Source organism: Nicotiana attenuata, chromosome 1 (genome assembly GCF_001879085.1).
Source record: "Nicotiana attenuata strain UT chromosome 1, NIATTr2, whole genome shotgun sequence".
NCBI lineage: Eukaryota > Viridiplantae > Streptophyta > Magnoliopsida > Solanales > Solanaceae > Nicotiana > Nicotiana attenuata.
The window spans coordinates 23,575,335-23,582,801 of record NC_031989.1 but is presented as its reverse complement, the minus strand read 5'-3'; positions in this window follow the sequence as shown (position 1 = coordinate 23,582,801).

Genomic DNA, 7,467 nt, shown 5'->3' with positions numbered 1-7,467 from the left:
TTGTTATCAAATTTTTATTTAAAAAGAATGAGCTAAGATCACGTTAAAGTGATTAATTTTGTTATCAAATTTTTATTGAAAAATCTGATTTTATATTATTAAAAAAAAAAAAGAAGGCCCATAACCCCATTTTCCCCAAAATACTCCTCACGTCCTTCCCCACTCCCCCATTTTCACTCACGTTCTTACATGCACACACACATGATCTTGGACACACACACACACGACATTATACACACACATTTCTATATATATGAAGAGATTTCACAAAAGAAAGGGGGGACCATTTTTGAGAAGCCAAATCTCCATCTTTATCTTTGGCTCAAACTTAATCTTAAATACACCCATTATTCATGGCAAAAGCAGAATACAACATAGAGAGTGATGGGAACAAAGAGAAGAGAGGAGAGCTCTGTTCGTCGAGTTTTGTCGCCTTCGTTGGAGTCTCGGTCGTGGTTCTGTGTTCGATTCATTGGTCATCGGCTCTACGTCGGTGCTTTTCTCTGTTGCTGTACTGTTTTCTTGGAGATAATTTTTATCAAAAGGTCAATTTATTTTTATTGTTGTTATATTAGTTAATTTCATGCTCTATTCTCATCTAGTTGAATGCTTTATGACTGTGATATCATTCCATTGCTTATTTCCCCCAACTGTCTTGTTTTGTTTCACTGTTGTTGAAATTATGGAGATTTCGTATATGTTTTTCTTTTGTAATCAAAAACTCATAGTTATAAAATTATGTGGATGGCTAGATAAAGTTAGAAAAGTTTGTTAAATGTTTAAACATATCCCTGTTAGTTACTTGACGTGATTTATTCATAAGTCTAGCATAGTTATCGAAATTAGTTCATTTACTTGTTAGATAAGAAGTGAAACTTTAGTTTTAATGTGCAAACAGCAATCACATTATATAAATGGTTGTTTTATGATTTCAAATAACTGCATCATACACTTCTTCCGCAAATATTTTTCAAAGCTCTTGGCCTCACAATAATCTCAAAATTTGGGAAGAATAATGAACACCGTTAGAGTGCTTTAGGCGTATTTTAAATTTATTATCGTAATTATGTACACGTTCGCGTGACATAATTAAGATTCCCAAAATAAATCAAGGTACGCGTTCCCGCGGCCTTGACTAAACAATCTTAATAATAATAAAGTATTATTAATTGTGTACACGTACGCGTGACATGATTCTTAACGCACCAAACAAAAAGAGTACACGTTCGCGTGACTCGCTTTCAAGATAATTTTATAATCAAGTAATTAGAAGAGTTTAAAAGGTAAAATACACATAGGTTCTAAAATATGTAATTAAACAATAATTTAAGCCAAGTATAAATTGTTAAGCGACCGTGCTAAAACCATGGAACTCGGGAGTGCCTAACACCTTCCCCCGGGTTAACTGAATTCCTTACCCGATCTTCTGGTTTCGTAGACTTAAAACGGAGTCAATCTTCCTCGATTTGGGATTTAAAATAAACCGGTGACTTGGGACACCATAAATTATCCCAAGTGGCGACTCTGAATAAAATAATCCCATTTTCAATAATGTCACTTTGATTGGAAAAACTCTCTTATACCCCTTCCGGTGGGTAAAAAAGGAGGTGTGACAGAGACATGGTATGATATGCATGAACAAGACTGAGTACAGAATATCAGTGAAACTAATGAGATGACAGCAAGAAACGACCACTCGGGTCTCAACAGTATCGGCGTGAAGCTCTAACATGGTAATTAGAATGATTTACAGCTCATTAACTTAATCGCATCATAGATATCAGTAAGAAAGAGTCACTAAGCGATGCCATGGAATGATCCATGCCGCAATTCTCACGGTGCACGCCCACAGGCCCGTCACTTGGCATTTGCGTCACCTCAATATTTAATCATATAACACATAGTTCGGGGTTTCAAACCCCCAGAACCAAGTTTGGAAGCGTTACTTACCTCAAACCAAGCCAAATCCTACTCCTCTACGCCTTTGCCTCTGGAATCGGCCTCCAAACGTCCCGAATCTAACCAAAAGCAATACAACGCAATCAACATATGCCAAGGAATCAATTCCAAACGAAAAACTATCAATTCAATCCAAAATACCGAAATTCACCCAAACCCGGCCCCTGGGCCCACGTCTCGAAATCCGACAAAAATCACAAAACTTGAAACTCCTTCCACTCACGAGTCTATACATACCAAACTCATCAAAATCTGACCTCAAATGGTCCTTCAAATCCTCGATCAAAACTCTCCAAAACTCAATTCCTAATCCCCTAAATCTCACTCCTAATTCCCACTAATACCAAACAATGAGAAAATCATCATAAACACAAGTAATAAAGCTTAAGTAGCTTACCCAACTGATAACCCTTGATTCCTTTTGAGGAATCACTGCCCAAAGCTCAAAACTCGTCTTCAAAAATAAAGGAGTTAGGCAAAATTCGCGAAGGAGACCTTTTATACTTTCTGCCTAGCATTTTCCGCACCTGCGGCCAAAATCACGCACATGGGGGACCGCACCTGCGGTCCAAACGCCGCATCTGCGCCTTTCACTTAGATCCCCAGCTTCCGCACCTGCGCCCCAGGCCTCACATCTGCGGGCTCGCAGATGCGGTCCAACTTCCGCTCCTGCGGTCCTTCTCCGCTTCTGCGGTCCATTTCCGCTTCTGCGGACCTCGCACCTGCGGCCCCCGATCCGTAGGTACGGAAATGACAGAAACAACAGCTTCATCTGCTCAAACCAATTTCCAACCTTTCCGTTAACCATCCGAATCATCACGAGGCCCTCGGGACCTCAACCAAAAATACCAAAAAGTCATATACCACTATTCAAACTTATTCAAACATTCGGAACACCCCAAACAACATCACAACACCAAATCACCCTCGGATTCAAGCCTAAGAACTCCTAAACTTTCGAATCCCGCAAATGATGTCGAAACCCATCAAACCTCGTCCGAATGACCTGAAATTTTGCACACACGTCACAAATGACACTACGGACCCACTCCAATTTCCAGAATTTTATTCCAACCCGGATATCAAAATTTCCACTACCGACCGAGAAACGCCAAATTTCCAATTCCGCCAATTCAAGCCTAAATCTACCACGGACCTCCAAATTATATTACGAACACGCTTCTAAGTCCAAAATCACTTAGCGGAGCTAACCAAATCATAAAAATCCAAATCCGAGATCGAACACAAAAAGTCAAAACTTGGTCAAACCTTTCAAATTTAAAGCTTCAAGCTGAGAATTGTTCTTCCAAATCTATTCTGATTATCTTGAAACCAAAACCAACGATTTACATAAGTCATAATACATCATACGGGGCTAGTCATGCCCGAGAACCGGCGAGCAAAGTACAAATGCTCAAAATGACCGGTCAGGTTGTTACAGATGATTGGGCCATTCAAGCTTTCACCCAGCGGTTGAACGAGCGGAGTTCGATAGTGTCACGACAGTTGAAGCAAAACCTGATCGAGTATCCAGCTGTAACTTGAGCGGATGTGCATAATCGTTATCAATCGAAGATCAGGGTTGAGGAAGACCAGCTAGGAGCCCCCTCGGGTTCAGTTCATCCGAACAGATTGGAAGTTAAAGCCCCGAGGGATATGAAAGGGAACCAAGGTCGAACAGAGAACGGTATCAGCCATATATCGCAGATCGGAGAAATAATGGTCCACAGCGCAACCCTCCTCGGAACGATCGAAGAAATGATCGAGGGAAAAATTCTAGGGGACTTATGAGTAATAATGGTTTTGACAAACATACCGATCCCGCGGAAGCACCTCGATTATCGGAGTATAATTTCAGTGTCGATGCATCGGGGATTGTATTGGCTATCGGAAGGATCAAAGACACCAGGTGGCCCAGACCTATTCAAACCCACCCTTCTCAAAGAAACCCGAACTTGATGTGTAAATATCATGGCACGCATGGCCATAAGACCGAAGACTCCAGACAGCTGAGGGAGGAGGTAGCTCGATTGTTCAACGAGGGCCACCTTTGAGAGTTCCTCAGTGATCGAGCTAAGAATCACTTCAGAGAAAGAGACGCCAACAGAAAGAACGAGCAGGAAGCACCACATCATGTAATTCATATGACCATTGGCGGGGTCGATGTTCCACAAGGGCCTATATTCAAACGTACCAAGGTGTCAATCACCAGAGAAAAGCGGACTCGGAGTTATGTGCCCGAAAGTGTCCTATCGTTCGATGATGAAGAAGCGGAGGGCATTTCTCAACCGCACAATGACGCCCGGGCAATTTCTATTTTGCTAAATAAAATTCAAGTTAAACGTGTTATAGTGGATCTAGGTAGTTCAGCAAACATAATCAGATTGAGGGTCATAGAGCAGCTCGGCCTGCATGACCAAATTGTGCCTGCATCTCAAGTCCTAAACGGCTTCAGCATGGCAAGTGAAACAACAAAGGGGGAGATAATCCTACCAGTAAACGTGGCCGGGACCATCTAAGATACAAAATTCCATGTCACTGAAGGCGACATGAGATATAATGCACTATTCGGGAGGCCATGGATCCACAACAAGAGGGCAGTACCGTCGACCCTTCATCAAATGATGAAATTCCCGACAGTGGATGGTGTGAAAACAGTTTACGGGGAACAACACGCTGCAAAGGAAATGTTCGATGTCGATGAGGTGACGCCGATATCACCACCTTCGACCTCAAAAAAATCGAGCACCAAAGATAGGCAGATGGCCAAATAACAATCACTGTCTCCAGCTTCGACCGAATCGGAGAAACAGGTAATCGAAGAAGAAGAAGAGGATTTCCTTACTCCTCGAACTTTCGTTGTTCCTGAAGAATCAGATGCAACCAAGTCAACAGTCGAAGATCTGGAACAGGTGATACTGATCGAGCATCTACCCGAACGAAAGGTATACCTGGGAACGTGGTTAACCCCCAAAATCAGGAAAAAAAACTCATTCAATTTCTTATCTATAACATGGATTGTTTTGCTTGGTCCCATTTAGACATGACAGGGATCCCATCGGAGATAACAACACACCGGTTAAGCCTCGATCCCAGGTTCAAACCGGTGAAGCAAAAGATAAGGCCCCAATCCGAGGTGAAACATAGGAGTGGCATTCGATTTATCGATTCGATTTTGACCCTTATCAATAATTACTTATCGATTATCGATTTGACATACACTTATCGTTATCATTTCAATAAGGTTTCGATTTTTTCGATTTCGATTTATCGATTTTGGGGGCTTATCGATTCAGTTATCGATTACACCAATAAAAAAATTTGCGGGATTCCACGGAAAGTATCGCTATAAACGCGCCTAACTAATATGGACAAAAAGAAGCTAAAATAAGACGAACACCATTTATAATATAAAAATTGTGTCAACAAGCACATGCAAGAAAACTAAAGTAAGGGATCAAATGTATGCCACCAACACTCCAACGGTATAAAAAAAATAAAACATAACAAAACACATCATCACGGCTAATTCTGTTTTTCATTAATTTGAACTTCATTCCCTTGATATTTAAATATGATCATTCCTTAAATGTGGTAGAGGAAATAATAGGGTAAGGGACTTAGGGTAAAGGAAAGGGTATAGATTAGGGAAAATAATATTGTATAGCCGCTTTCAAAATAGTAGCGGAATATATATACATTCTGTATGTTATATTAATCTACACAAATAGGTAATTGCTCATTTAACAAGTGTCTACAGTCTAGGGGTGAGCATTCGATTTATCGATTCGATTTGACCCTTATCGATAATTACTTATCAATTATCGATTTGTACATATGCTTATCGTTATCGTTTCAATAAGGTTTCGATTTTTTCGATTTCGATTTCGATAACAAATAATCGATTCAATTTATCGATAACCCGATTCGAATGCACACCCCTAGTGAAACATGCATTCATAAAGGATGAGGTAACTAAACTTCTTAAAATAGGGTCCATTCGGGAGATAAAATACGCCGAATGGTTAGCCAATGTAGTCGTAGTCCCTAACAAAGGGAACAAACTTAGAATGTGTATAGATTATAAGGATTTAAACAAGGCATGCCCTAAAGACTCTTTTCCACTGCCTAACATCGATCGCATGATCGATGCCACGGTTGGCCATGAGATCCTTACCTTTCTCGATGCCTATTCCGGGTACAATCAAATTCAGATGAAACCGGAAGACCAGGAGAAGACCTCGTTTATCACTAAGTATGGAACATACTGTTACAATGTAATCCCCTTCGGGCTAAAAAAGGCAGGAGCTACATACCAACGCCTAGCTAACAAAATGTTCGAGGAACAGATAGGTAAATCAATGGAAGTTTACATTGACGATATGTTGGTTAAGTCCCTGCGCGCAGAGGACCATTTAACTCATTTGCATGAAACCTTCGAAATCTTGAGGAAGTACAACCACTATAAAAAAACTAGAATTAGCTATGAACGTCATCGCTAATCTGTCGCTAAAACACTCATAGCTAGCATAATTTCTTGATAATCCGTTGCTAATCCGTCGCTAAATGAGATTAGCTTCGAATTTTTCTGTTTAGCTATAGAATTTGTCCGTCGCTAAAACCTGGTTTTTTAGTAGTGAACATGAAGCTTAACCCAGAAAAATGTGCCTTCGGGGTCGGCTCGGGCAAGTTCCTCGGCTTTATGATATCAAATCAGGGAATCGAAATCAACCCCGACAAGATCAAGGCCATCGAGAATATCACCATCGTAGATAGTGTGAAAGCCGTACAAAGGCTAACAGGACGGATAACTGCCTTGGGCCGATTCATTTCAAGGTCATTAGATCGAAGCCACGGGTTATTTTCCTTACTTAAAAAGAAAAATAATTTCGCATGGACCCCGGAATGCCAGAAAGCATTAAAGGAATTGAAGCAATACTTATCGAGCCCACCTATGCTTCACACTCCGAAGGTGGATGAGAAGCTGTACTTATACTTGGCAGTGTCCAAAATAGCGGTAAGTGGTGTACTAGTTTGAGAAGAGCAAGGTATGCAGTTTCCTGTCTATTACGTAAGTCGGACTTTAGGAGATGCTGAAACTAGATATCCACACTTAGAGAAATTGGCACTTTCATTAATAAGCGCATCTAGAAAATTAAAGCCATATTTTCAGTGTCACCCTATATGTGTGATAACTACTTACCCGCTCCGAAATGTTTTGCACAAGCCCGAGTTATCGGGCCGATTGGCCAAATGGGTCGTCGAATTTGGGGGGTACGATATCGAATATCAACCCCGAACGACCATCAAGTCTCAAATCTTAGCTGACTTCGTGGCCGATTTTACCCCAACCCTCGTACCCGAAGTGGAGAAGGAACTTCTACTAAAATCGGGTACATCATCGGGGGTATGGACCCTCTTCACGGACGGTGCCTCGAATGTAAAAGGGTCCGGGCTTGGCATTGTTTTGAGGCCATCCACAGGTAACACTATTAGACAATCTATCAA